Source organism: Peromyscus eremicus, chromosome 3 (assembly GCF_949786415.1).
Source record: "Peromyscus eremicus chromosome 3, PerEre_H2_v1, whole genome shotgun sequence".
In the NCBI taxonomy this organism is placed as follows: Eukaryota; Metazoa; Chordata; class Mammalia; order Rodentia; family Cricetidae; genus Peromyscus; species Peromyscus eremicus.
The window spans coordinates 86109010-86123680 of NC_081418.1; the positions used below are offsets into that span (position 1 = coordinate 86109010).

At 41.2% G+C, this 14671-nt stretch overlaps 1 long non-coding RNA gene across 1 annotated transcript; it reads left to right on the forward strand.

The window, feature by feature from the left end:
• Window positions 1–6711: 6711 nt before the first annotated feature.
• Window positions 6712–14055, forward strand: LOC131905930 (uncharacterized). Its single transcript, XR_009378077.1, has 3 exons — window positions 6712–6802; window positions 9358–9483; window positions 13738–14055. It is a non-coding gene; the product is annotated as an uncharacterized LOC131905930 (long non-coding RNA).
• Window positions 14056–14671: the final 616 nt, after the last annotated feature.

A 14671-nucleotide genomic window follows, 5' to 3' on the forward strand; every position in this document is an offset into this window, starting at 1 on the left:
GTCATTCAAGGGTATTAAAAAAATTCTAAACATTTGTTTATATTATGATTTAAGTCTACCACTTGATATGCACTTTAAAAAATAAATTTCAGCATTTTTTTGATGGGAGGTCATTTTAAAAATTAAAAAATATATATATATGTTTCTGTGTCTGTATGTGGGTATGTGCCCATGAGTACAGTTGCCTGAAGGGGCCAGAGGAGGACATCAGATCCCCTAGAGCTAGAGTTACAGGTGGTTGTGAGCTGCCCAACATGGGTGTTGGGGAACAAACTCATATCCTTCTCAGCTCCAGTTTTGATCATTTACAAAAGAAGAATTATCTATCATTTAGTCAATTGGATTTGAGGAACAACAACAGAAATGCGTAATCATGAATACAGGACTTCGGCACAAAGACATACTCAGCATGACCAAGTTGCTAGTGAGCTAAACGAATCTAATTTTGTTGTCTAAGATACCACTCAAACTCACCCCTTTGGCTGTAGAAGTTGATAAAAGTAGTGGTATGCTAGCAAAGCATACTAGCACTAAAAGGATTCGGGTTGTGTTGGAATCCCTAGGAGAGAAATTGTTAGGAAACGATTGAGGAAGAGACAGAGGAATATGCTTTGAATTTGTTCTCCGTGCTGCCTTTTAATAGTTTTGCAGAATTGACTTTCTCATCCCCCAAGGAGAGAAGCAGATCTCTGCCTTCCTTGTGGACTCTCTGTATGTCTAGCACGTCCTTAAATTGAGGAAACCGGTGACAGTATCCTTACCTGGAGATTAAGAAGTGTTTGCACCCAGGGATAGTGAAAGACAGGGTTTTAGAGTTCTTTTAAGGATGCTACTTTCAAATATTTAAATGAAAGAATAAATCCTTGTTTCTCAGAACTCTTAGAGTCAGTGGTAATGACATAGCCAATATCATCCTTTCTCCTGCTTCGACTGCTTTCTATGGCATCAAGGGGAAGGTTAATGTAGCTGAGTTCTCTCTGCTGGAAGTTCCCCTAACACCCCACACAGGATGCTTGCGGTCTTCAGGCCAGCAGCATTACATACCTCTGTGTGCTCCTCTTCTCTTTGCCTCACAGTACTGCTGGTTGTTGCTTTTGTTGGGACTGGAGTGTCCCCATCAAAAGTCAGAACTTTATTGCCGTTATAAGAACAACAAGAAGTAGGGACCTTATGAGACCTTGAGGGCTCTGTCTTCATGAATGGATTAGTGTCCTCACAGAACTGTGTTTCTGAATGAATTCTTCTGAGTTTTCTCTGGAACATTTTAATTTTCACCTTATGCTATGAGATTACACAGCAAAAACACCCTTACTTGATCCCAGCGCCGTGTTCCTAGACTTCCCCTCACTGATGACGATGCCATGCTCCTAGGCTTCTATCCTCCTGAACATTTTATTCACCCAGTCTGTGGTAATCTATGATAGTTTCAGAAAATGGATGAATACACTTGGTAAACATGAAATTATACTAGGAGTTCAATGAACAGAATATATTAAAACTTTATGAAGCAAATATTAGGGCATCTGACTGAAAATGGAATATTGACAGTACCCTCATGACTATAGGCCATTTGTGTTGTATTTTTGGGTTTAAACTATTTACTGCCTCCTTTCCTAGGCTTGGAATATAAAGTCTTTTGGATTTAATATCTTTGTCTGTGCTCATATAGTTCTTGGATTCCTAAAGCTGCCTCCACTGTAATGGTTGGGAGATTACCCAATATTTTGACTGCAATTTTCAACTTTCATTTTCCAATTGTAGCTTAGAGATAGATGAAAAAGAAAAAAAATTCAGATCCACACTAGCAGAAGAGCTCAAAGCTAGGGTCTCTAATGATTAAAGTCTGCTATCAATTTGACAGAATTTAGAATCACCTTGGAGATGAACCTCTGATCATATATGTAAGGGTGTTTCCAGAGAGGTTTAACTGAAGCTGAAAGACCTACCTGAAATGTGAGAAGCGTCATTCATGTGCCCAGAACCTACACTGAATGAGGAAGAGGGCGTGAGTTGAGCATCAGCCTTCATCTCTCCCTGCCTCCTGGCTGTGGCTGCAATGTGACCTTCCACATCACTCTTCGGTTGCCAAGCCCCGCCCCCTTTGATATCAACTCCATCTGTGAGCCAAAAATAACCCTCCTCTGTTCAACCACTTCTTCTTCAGGTGTTTGGCACAGTATCAAGTAGAGTAACTGAAACAAGGGCTTTCCCCCTAAATCTGCTTCTCCCCCCAGGAGCTTTCTGCTGTAAATACCCCTGAAGGTAGCTCTTTGGCTGTTCATACCAGAGTCATCAAGGCTTTCAGAAATATTCAAATCACTGGACCCCTTCCTATTGCTCTACTCACTGAGAATTTTACAGCGTCGACCAGGAATCTGAAATAGTTAAATGCTCCTTAGGTGATTCCCAAACACATTAGAGTGTGTGGCCTGCCACTATAAATGGCACCATTAGTTACCCAATTGTTCATGCCAAACCCTGGCAGTAAGTCCTCCCTCTCTGCCTCTCACTGTTCCATGTTTAATCAATAAGTTAATCTACAAACTTGCTTCTTAGAGATGTCATGATTTTAAGAGATATGGTCTGAGATAGTGATTTATCGTCTGATTAGGTTGGACACTGAAGCATTAAATTAATGAATTCCTGTATGAGATTTACACTCATCCCACAAAACTTAAAGATAAATACTCCTTAGGGAACAGGATGCTGAGTGGTTTAATGTGATGCTCCGTCAAAGCACAAAAGTCCCGATCTGCCAGCTTTCCATGTCCCTATGGGCTTGACCCTCCCTCACCATCATTTCCCACTTCCCTCCCACATCTGGAAGTGAAGACTGCTGCCTTCCTCAATTCCTGTTTGTGTTGAAAAGGCTCTGTGTATTTTATGCTAGCCTATTAAGAATGGTGGTGTTAAGTCATGTGCTTGGCTTTTAGGCGATAGAAACTGATTTCCCAGAAGCTTAAAATAGCTCAGAACATTTTATTTTTGCTATAACTGAAGAGAAGAAAAATATCATGCTGATTTTTTTGTAATTGTATGTGTTTGCTTGAATTGTTTCCCGATAGAATCCCTTCATAATGACCATTATTATAGCTAATGCTTCAGAATATATTGCTTGATTTCCCTAGTATTTGTTTTGTTAGTTCAATCTTAATTTGATGCTATATTTTGCCTTCTTCTAAATTTGTAGCATTCATTTATAGTTTCTGGAGATTAACTTTTTTTCTGATATAATACAGTAGTGATGAATGTGTATAGGTGGAAAGAGCATGAAAGATAAGACAATAAAAAGAAATCAATTTTAATTCTATAAAATGTGTATCTCTCTATAAAATCAAGTACTAGGAAGACATTACGAAACTCCCAGTATTGACGTAGCCAATAGTTACCTTTTAGTAAAGGCTGCAGTTCTTGTTTATTAAGCACATGCATTGGGCCAGGTGTGTGTTGAAGTGTTGGAGTGAACAATACCAGGTTGGAATGCTCTAGACTTCCCGGTGGAGCAGAATACATTTGATTATAATTCAGGTCAATTTCCTTTTGCTTTGCTTTGGCAGGAATCACTGTGGAAATGATATCTGATAGAAGTCAGCCCTCTCATTCAACAAGCATTCATTGAGTGTTGTTGTATTTGCTGTCAGGAACACTAGCTTCTGTAAGAAAACTCCTTAAAACGTGAATGGCTTAGAGAACATGCATGCTATGTGTTCATATGCACTCTGGTGGACATAGGGCAGTTTTCCAAGAAGTGCTTGGCTTAGGGACTGTGGCATGTTTAACTTCGAGGCCTTCTTTTTCAGCCCAGTTGTCCTGGCAGAGTGTTAATAATCAAGCACAATTACTCCAAGGCCCAGACAAGTGTGGCTTCTCACTCCTGTAGTCAGGATGAGTCTTGAGACTTGCAACCTGACTTTGAATAAGGGATCCAGGGAGAGAGGAATGAAGTGAGATCTTGTTCCCATGTCTTCTGCAGCTCCCCCACCCAGAATACTCCATTTTCTCCATAAGGACAGCAACAAACCCATCCAGTCCAGCTGTGGTTCTGGGCCCTGAGCAGTGCTCTGTGTCACAGTGGGATGCTCTTAGCTTTGGCTTCAGATGTATAGAGTGAAGACACAAACCCCATCCACTAACCTCTAAGTATTTGCAGAATCTAACAATGGCATTCACAGGCAGAAAGGTAAATAATGGGATCACACCACAGTTTCTCAATGGTGACAATCTAAAATGCCACTGGACAGATAGGACAGATAGATACCAAGAAGGCTTCCTGTTTTGGAGATGACAGAACCAAGCCAAACCAAACCAAACATCCCAATCCAATCAGGGCAGGGGAACTTACCTCTGAAAATGATTTTCAATAAAAATACATCTGTGAATTTCTTGTGATTTCTTTTTATTTGTTTGTCTGTTCTTTTGTTTTCCAAAGAGAGAGAGAAGGTATAGAACTGGGTGAAGGGAGGTTGAGGAATCTAGGAAGAGTAGGGGGAGGGGAAATCATAATTAGAATATATTGTACAAATTTTTTTTCAATAAAAATATTGGAGTCAGCACACATATACTATATATATATATACACATATGAAGAGTTTAACTAAACTAAACTACCAAGTTTAAATGGGTTGCTGGGAAGGGGTTATTATTATCTTTAAAATTTCTAGGACCATGTGTAGCAACCATTGAACACAGCACGATTAGCTGGCTGTAGATAGCAAGGTACTAACTAAAACCAGCTTTATGAATTAGGAAGTTTTTCATCCCACAAGCTCTCAAATCTAGATGCAGTATAGACTTGAGGGTGGAGTTACATGATAGAGCCTTCTTCTGTCCAGCTCAGGGCAATGCTGGAGGATTCCTTATTAGGAAATTTTTGGCAGTGCCAGAAACACTATATTTTTTTTGGTTACATACCAAGGGGAAAAGAGCCTTGTCTTAATTCTGCCATTGGACCAACTTAAGTCACGTAGCCATCCTTGACCAGTAATCCTTAGGAGGGGCTGGAAAGATGGCTTAGTGTAGTGGTTCTCATCCTTCCTAATAATGCTATGATCCTTTAATACAGTTCCTCATGCTGTGGTGACCCCCAACCACAAAATTTTTGTTGCTGCTTCATAACTAATTTTGCTACTGTTATGAATCAGAATATAAATATCTGTGTTTTCCAATGGTCTCAGGTGACCCCTGTGAAAAGTTCATTTAGATTGAGAACTTCCTAGGAGCAGTTAGGAGTCCTGGCTGGTTCTCTTGTATGGAAGCTCTCAACTGTAACCTTGGTTCCAGGGAATCTGAAACCCTCTTCTTTCCTCTGTGGGAACTGCATGCACATGGTGTATAGACATACATGTAGGCAAAACACTGGTGATGATGATGATGATGATAATAAAGAATGATCAGGATTGCCATGTACACGTGCTGGTTGGCTTATCGTTTTTAGCCTCTGAACTGAAAATGGGCTCTACTTCTTAAGACTCACATGGACCATAGGAGAAAGAGTGGCAGAGGTAAAAGCCAGTGAGCAAACATGATGTCTATTCCACCCAACAGGGGCCAGAGAACATGGCAGCCCCTAAGCATTTTTAATACATGCGTGGTGCAAGGGATAACAAACTTTTCTATGTGCTCCTTTGAAGAAGAGTGCTGTGGAATGCATGGGATTATGACGTCATTTTGAGGTTCCTAGTAAGTCAGGAAGAGCACAATAGAGGAGGGACAGTGACAGCCTGGGGTGGGATGTAGAAAGAGGGGGCAGGCAACACAGGCAAGGTCATCAGCCCATGGAAAGTTCTAGAGATGAGTAAACAATGCGGATGGGAAAAGAGGAGTGTCTCAGACTTGCACTCTCTGGTACAGCACTTGCCACTGGACATCTGAAATGTGGATAATGATAAATATTGATTATTAATATTTTTGTTATGTTAAATTATAGCATCAGTTTATTTTTATGAGTATGTATTATACACAATGAAGGGTTTTATTATAGGACTTTCTGTCTTGCAAGTTATGCATATAGTGTATTTTGACCATACGCCTTCTTCCCTCTCTCTTCCCCCTCCCACTCCTACTGAAACCTTCCTCTTGCCAACTAGTTTCGTGTCTTTAAGAGTTTCCTGAGAGTTCCTTACAGGAACCTGGGTGAAAGGTTATTTACAGGAGCATATGGACTTTACCAGAGGCTGCATCGCTGAAGACAATGTCTCTCTCATCAACAGCCACCGTTACCTGCCTGTAGATCCTCTGGGAGAGATAGGGCTCTGCTGCTTCTAAATACCAAACTGTGACTCCTGCTTTGTATGTTTGGAGTAGTACTGACTCTGACAGACTGCCATGAGAAGTATAAGAAGGGACAAGAAAAGATGTGGCCTCTGGGCATTCATGGAGGGGCCAGTTCCTGTTGGAGCCTAGTTTAAGTAGGCTAACCCATTAAGTTAGAATGCTAACCCATTCTCCTTGGGGAGTCATTAGCGGCCTCATGTGCATTTCAGCAAGTTCACTGACTGCTTGTGGAAATTGGATTGAAGGGAGTAAAACAATTGGCAAGGAGCCCAGGAGACAGTCGCAGTAATTCAGAAGAGGCAGGACCCGGTGTGAAAACGTGTCAATGGTGAGGACAATGAGCAAAGAGGTCTAAGAGACAGTGCAGGGACGAAGTCAGCAGAATTGTGGTGATGGTTAGATGCCCCAGCAGGCATGAGGGATAACAGAGTGGATCTTGTGAATTTCTAGGTGAAAACACCCTCTTGGCTGACAAGAGAAAAAAACGGCAGGCAGAGAACTGCGGGAAAAGTCAAGACAGAAGCCACAGGTGAGAGTGGAAGTGGGAGAGAGAGTGGTCCTTGTCACACCCTTCCCCTGTGTTCTGTGTCCTTAGTGCAGTGCCAGAGTCTTGTAGGACCAGTGGGGTGTCTCTCTCCCTCTCTTTCTCCCTCTCTTTCTCTTTCCTCCACCCTCCCGCATAAAATTTTACTATGTTAAAGCTAAAACTTTCCTTTCTGATTAGATAGAAAAGGGGAAGTGCTGGGGGATGTCTTTTCTCTGCTAAGTTCATTTCTGCTTTGACTTTCATGACTGAGCAAAAAGCCCTGGTGTTTCAGAGTTTCTCAGTGTGCCTCATTACTATTAATGGGCAGGTAGGTCATGCTAATTTTTCTCTCACATCAGGAATTTATGTTTTAAAATCACCACAAAAAAATCTGCCTTATAGTGTTTTCTTCTTTTCAGTCTCTAGGCTGAACATGAAATAGAACTTAAAACCTTAGTGGTTATGTGACTTCTGTCACACATTGCAAACTACATTATAATCTGAGACAGAGTTGCCTGTGTTGCATATGTACATATAAATGAGATCCATTTTCTTGTTTCTGGGAGATACGTAAATATAGGGGTCTTTCTGTCCCTGTGCTGTTTGGGTCACTTTGTGGGCACATGGCAGCAGAGACAGGATGCTTGTGACAGGAGCGGCTAGTGACACTAGAGCCGTCGGAGCGAGAGCAGCCTTTTCCTCAAGTGACAGGCCTTCCTAAGTCGCTCTGGACAGGATGTTACTATTTTTTGATGTTTTCCTTAACATATTAATTATATTACAACAATGAGTTTCTTAGAGTGTTTCCATTTGCATCCCTAATTTACATTGACCACACCCATTCTCCTGTTAGCCCTTTTTGTTTCTTTCCTGCTTCTGAGGATGCCCTTCCTCTTCCTAACTCAGCCTCCCCTTCTACTTCCACGGTGTGTGCATGTTCCAGGGAGGTTCACTGGGGTTCCTTACAAGAACATGTGTGAGGATTCGATACAGTAGCATGGGTGCTTTATCAGTGGTCACATCACTGAAGAAACTCTTGTTCCTTGCCCCCAACTATTAGCTGCATAAAAATGCTCAGGGATGGGTCAGGACCTACACGTCTCTTCTCCCGGCACGACGGGGAGCTGACAGGTTCAGTCTTCAGCAGGAAATCACAACTGCTGTGAGTTTGAGAGTGCAACAGCTATGCCGTGCCTTGAAGTCAACATTCTGTACTATATTACTCTCTCTTACCTCCGCTCTTAGATTCTTTCTAGTCCTTCTACAGCATTCCCTGATCCTTACAGAAGGTGATGTAGACTTCCCATTTATGGCCACCTGTTCAATAGTCATTAATTCTCAGGACTTTGACCAGTTATGAGTCTCTGCAGCTTCTAGTCTTTGATCAGACACTGGCAGCAGCATTAATCGATGACCCACTGGCTTTTGACCAGGTTTAGGGTACCACTTAGGAATTCCCTCCTGTGGAGCAGGCCCCAAGTCCAATCATAAAGCAGTTGGTTACCCCCCATGACAGTCTCTCCACTATTGCAACAGTGAGCATGTCTTGCCTGGCCAGTTGGTACTTTTGCACCCAGGGTTCAAATCTCAGTGAGATAGTTAATGACAGTTGTCCCCGAAGCCTGCATAGCACCTTCTAGTACCCTGAGGCTCATCAGCAGGGAGAAAGCTTCCAATCCTGTTCCAGCTTGATTCCTCTATGATATATGATCAGAAAGAGCGATGTTATCATTATCAGTTTTACCGTCTAGTTTTGGTAGGCAATGGGCAGCAGTGGCAATTGCCTGTATTGTTCTGGGGGCCTCAGTTCTCTTTAAGCAAACAGCTTGTCTGGAGAGGTCACACAGTGCTGGTACTACAGGCAGGAATTGAAGCATGGACCATGGAGAAATGCTGCTTTATGGCTTGCTCTTCAGGCTCACAGTCACCTTTATTTTTATTTATACCTCTGAGGACTACCAGTCCAGGAGTGGCACTGCCCTCAGTGGGCTGGGCCCTTTCACATCAATTATTAATCAAGAAAACACCCTGCAGGCTTGCCACAGGCCAATCTGCTGGAGGCATTTTCTCAACTGAGGTGTCCTCTTTTCAAGTAACCTGAGTTTGTGTCAAGTTGACGAAAACTAACCATCACAATTTGATATAATCACAGTTTAAGAAAGTTTGGTAGTTCTTACAAAGTTTAACTGACACAAATTCTTTCAGCAATCTAGTAATTCCTGTAGTAGGAATTTTGTAAAGAGTAAAGAAAATAGAAGCCTACATAGAGACTTATCCTCAAATATTTACAGAAGAATTGTCCCAGGAAAAAATGATTTGAATATTCACCAACTGTTGAATGGATAAAGAAAATGCATCAGATCAATGCAATGGAATATTGTTCAGCAGTGAAGTAACAAAATACTAAAACAAGTCATAATGTGAATGAACATTTAAATATTAAGATAAGTGAAAGAAGATGGAGAACTGTATGAGTTTGTGTGTATAAAATAGTCAAATGATACAAATTTATGAAAATAAAGCAGATCGGTGATTATTTTTACTTGGTGTTTGGATAGGTGGTTACTGGCTGAGAACTGGAGAACAACTGGACCTTTCTAAAACCTGGCACCTTACCAATGGAGATCCTCCTTTGCCTCACTTTTGGATTGGGAAGGTTTTCCCTGCGTGAGTCTGTCTTGGAAGTATGTGGCTGTAAACATCTTTGTTTTACAGGAGTCCATAGCTAAGAGTTTGTCTAGAGTTTCAGAGGAGACTACAGACTTAATGAACATTGTTGGAAATTTAAGACAACAGGGCATGTTAGAAGTTGGAACACATTTTTTTTCCACTATCAGATGGTGGTAAGCTCATGGGGCCCAGAAGTGCAATGTTATGGTTTGAGTGTGACATGTCCCTCATGGGCTCACATGTTCTAACACTTGGTCCCAGCAGGTGATGCTGTTTTGGAAGACTGGAACCTTTGGGAAGTGGACTCTTGGTGAAGTGGACCATTTCAAGCTGACCTTAACGGTTCCAGTCCAATCCCATTTTTGGCTTAATTTTTCTGTCTGTTTTCTGATCCTCTGATATATCAACAGGCCCTGCTACGTGCTGGAGCCTCTACCTCCAATCTGCAGAATAAATCAAGCATCCCTCCATGTTCTGAGCATTTTCCAGAGTCATCCCTGTTATTTCCCAAGTCTATAGAGGTGTGTCTCACTAGAGTCTCTCCCTCACCATGGATCTTAGGAGGATCCCAGAGCCCACATCATTTCTTCCTGTTGGAAACAGACTCTAATGCTGGTTATTGAGCCTCATCACAACAATGAAGGCAGGAGGCTATAGAATAAAGAAGAATCCTTTGCCAGGTTTCAGAATCTTCTTTTCCGACCCTACACCTCTTTGTTCTCTCTTGTCTCTCTGTTTTCCCCTCACTCTTTCTGCGAGTGCTTAGGCTAGACCCAGATCTCTATTTCTATAGTTTTATAGCAGCCAAGCCTTTTCCTTATGTGACCCGAGGAAGAAGCAATTGGTGTGGGTGATGGAATGTCTTCAGAGTGGCAAGCTCTCTGAAATGCTGCAAATGAGCAATTATAGTAATAACTTGCAGCAGCATGGTCCCTTCTGTGTTTTTCCGCAGAGTAAATCCACTGTTGGCATCTCTGACCTTGAAACCTTTGTGCCATGGCTTTGCATAATTAGCAGAGTCTAAAAGTGTATTCAGGTCACATCTGCACTGGATTGTTTTATTTATGTGGATTGATTGCGGATTATGACACAGCATGCTGACTTATCCACGGTACGTGGAGTGAGTACTCGTAAGGACAAACGGTTAACCAGCTGCACCAAAGGTTGAGAAGACAGCAGAATGAGCTATTGCTACTTCATAATGCAGACCCTGAGCCGGAGTTTTTATTAAACTATAAAGAACATCTGTATCATTTTAAGACTGAAACTTCAGGGGCTTTAGACACTGGCTGCATAACGATTTCTGCATACAGTCTTCATTAAACTCTCTTGCTTGCCATGGCTCCCTGAGGGCTTATTTACTGTATTTCTTACCTGGAAGTGTTTCAAACTTCCCTTCTACTTCCTGTAGTGAGTACCAAAACTCAAAATCAGTAAGTTGGATTTGACATTAAAGTGATAAAGAAAATTCTTATAAAATACTAAAGAAATTTACTTTTAAAGATTTTTATTTATTTATAAATATACGAGTATTTATTTATTTATTTATTTGCATATGAGTATTTGCATCTGTGTATCACATGCACATCTGGTGCCCAAGGAGGTCGGAAGAACACACCGAATTACCTGGAACAAGAGTTACGGTGAGCCACCATGTGGGTTCTGGGAATGGAACCATGGTTCTTTGCAAGAGCAGTAAAAGCTCTTAACCACTGAGCCAATTGCCCCAGCCTTTTGAATTTTTTGAACGATTAAATTTGACTTTAGAATGTATGTTGGGGCTTAGGAGAGGAGAGAGCTCAGCCAGTAACTGCTTACTGTGCAACCATGAGACCCAAGTTCAAGCCTAAGAACCTGTGTAAAAAAACTGGAGCCCTGTGGGGCTAGATGTGGTAAGGTCTCCAATGGCAGCACCAGTGAGGTGGAGCCAGAGCATGTAGGGAGCCCACTGGCAGCCTAGCCTGTTTGATGAGGTCCAGAACAGTGACAAGTCCTGTTTAAAAAAAAAAATCCAAATTGGACTGTACTTGAAGAATGACATATACATTTGTACACATATGAAACGCACACATGAGCACTTCTGCACAAAATAGCATGTACACCAGCACACACATACACACACTTTAAGTATATGCAGTTTTGTACCACACCCCATAATATGGCCATGCTTACTTCAACAAATAAATATCACTCATTGATTGTATCTTGTGACTTATGACCTACCCTAGTTCAAGATGAGATGCTAGAATCTTCTCTTTCCTTCCTTCCTTCTTTCTTTCCTTCCTTCCTTCTTTCTTTTTCTTTCTTTCTTTCTTTCTTTCTTTCTTTCTTTCTTTCTTTCTTTCTTTCTTTCTTTCTTTCTTTCTTTTTTTCTTTCTTTCTTTCTTTCTTTCTTTCTTTCTTTCTCTCGTTCTTTCTCTCTCTCTCTTTCTTTCTTTCTTTCTTTCTTTCTTTTTTTCTTTTGAGACAGGGTTTCTCTGTGTAACAGTTTTTGCTGCCTTGGAACACATTCTGTAGAGCAGGCTGGCCTGGAACTCACAGAGATCCGCCTGCCTCTGCCTCTTGAGTGCTGGGATTAAAGGTGTGCACCATCACCACCTGGGGAGATGCTAGAATATTAGAAGGTACAGACTTCCACATATATTTCTCCACCCATGTAAATGCTTCTGATGTGGCCAAACTGAAAAATCTAGGCTATACATGATGTATCTTTGTTGTCATCTGATGTTAAACTCCTCTTCACCTCCAAATGAACAATTCCACTTGAGAGAGTGGGAACTGAACCCTGGAGATTGGACTATATTCTCTAAAAGTAGTGTGAGTCTTTAAGGTTGTAGATTTAAAGAGAAAACAAATGCATTCTGAAGGCATCTGCTGTAGTTCTTGTTGGTGAGGGCTGGGTGTGGCAGGGTTGCTTTATCTCTCCTCCACCTCCTGCTTCTTGCCATGGACATCTTTGAGCTGCTGCTTTATCTGTGTAGCAGCTGGCTGCTCTGGTGCCGTCACACTTTGGCCTTCTGCCCCTCCACTGTCCGTGCCCTGCTGCTCCAGGGTCTCTGCCCTGAGTTCCCTTCTCCTATCTCTGCCACTTAGTTTTCTCATCTTAACAGCTTAGCTCCTGAAGGTAAAGACCAGTAAGAAAAAGTCATTTGAGAGAAGCCTCTTGTCAAGTGTCATGCTGCAAGACCAGGGAAGGAGGCATGGAAGGAGGATATTGGATCCATCACAGCCTTGCATCAGCACCAGTCATAACCACTGAAGCTTGTGTGTTGGGTCAGATATAGGTGACCTCTTTAGCACAAGCTGAAGCAGTCCCTCTGCTACTGTACCAGGGGAAGTGATTCCCATCCTACATAGGAGTAAATGGTTGTAGGGTTATCTAGAGTTTTCCAAGGTTTGTGATGGAAGAAGGTCTATATACTGCTCCAAACAGCACATCAGAAGGGGCTGTGCTTTCAGCAGCCTAGGGACTGAGTAGCACTTATTGCAAAGCTTTCTCAAGATATCCATGAAGTACTTCAGATGGCTGTAAAAATAGTCCGGCTGGCTGTTTGACTGACAGCCCTTTTGCTCAAGGCAGTGAGAACAGCAAAAGAGAGTCCAGTAATTGCTAATTAAGGAATCAACTTGCCCATCCCCCAATGTCTTTGCTTGTTAGAATAATTAATACCAGAAATAGTACTTTCAATAAAAACTTAAAACACTTATCATTAACACTGATGGTGACTTGAACAGATTTTAACAATACTTTAAAAGTCTTGGGAATCTCACTCTAGGGAGAGGTGGATCCCTCTTATCTTCTTATAAAGACTACAAAGTTAAAAAGAAAACATAGGGCCTTAGCTCAGTTTGAAAGCAGTGGGTTTTTTTTTTTTTTAGAGCAGTTTTCAATCACCAGCAATGTTTTCACAAATCAGTCTCTGCCACTCCACAAACAGATACCACTGCCATCTATACCCCAACCTGAAGAGTACATTTGCTGTAATCAGTGAACCTGCTTTCAGATTCCATTATCATCCAAGGACAACTCATTAAGTGTCACTCTAAGTGCTGTCTATTCTTTGGATTTTGATGAGTGTATAAAGACATACACCCATCATTAAAGCACACAAGATCATTTCAGTGCCATTAATTACTATGTAGTTTGAGATGTTTCCTTTCTAGAACAAATAGTGCATAATTCTTGTGGGACCTAAGACAGCTTCCTCAAGTCCATTTTGCTTTAAATGATTGATATAACTGATCATTGCATGTTATCTCTCTGACAGGTGCTTTTGGCTACTGATGTATGTTTCATAATTATATCTAATCAGACTGAAGAGAGGAAATATGTATATCTAATGAAGAGCCGTTCTCCAACATGTAGACCAACCAGCATACATCCCCATCCACTAATGGTGCCCTTCTTCTGGCTTTGAGAACAGCTACATGATGAAGTCCATGCTGAGGACAGAAGAGGACAATGATAATTCCCCTAGTCATTGATTCACTGATCAAGCCATATGTTGAGCTTCTGCAAATTCTGAGACATCTAAAAAGAAGAAATTTATGTTGGTTTCTTGGAGTCTCAATTGTATCCTGGTCAGTCCATATAATCTTTTGTAGATACAATGAGTCTGTAAATAAAGATGTTTTGGAAGAATGATATCACATACACTTGGAAAAATATTCTTATTTTTTTTAAAGGAAAAATAAATATATAATTCTCATGGACTAATGGGAAGGGGAAAAACACATTATCTGCCAGGAGAGGGAGACTCTGGATAGGTATTTAAATTTACTCACACTATCAACAGGTTATTATTAACCCCATTTAACAGACAGAAGATAAATAAAGTACTCCAGAATATGTAGTTGACACATACCAGTTTGGATGACTTGTGTCTAGCTCATGTTAAAGTGGGTGTCCTTCGTATTATGAGTTGCTTTAAGCTTAATTGTTTCTGACAATGATTTCATAAAAATGGCATTTGTGCTAATTAAAAAGATTAGCCAAAGAATTCTAACAGCATGAATAAAGATATAGAGATGTAATAAATTTTGTAGTGTTCAGGGAGTGCAAAGTGATGTTGGAACAGCTGGTAATGGGGAGCCAGGGGAAGAAGGCAAACATCTGGAATTGGAAGGAGAAAAGTGAGTTTAGGTAGACCAGAGAGACTGCCACATGGACATTGGCAGAAGCGGTGTGAAATAAGTTTCTAT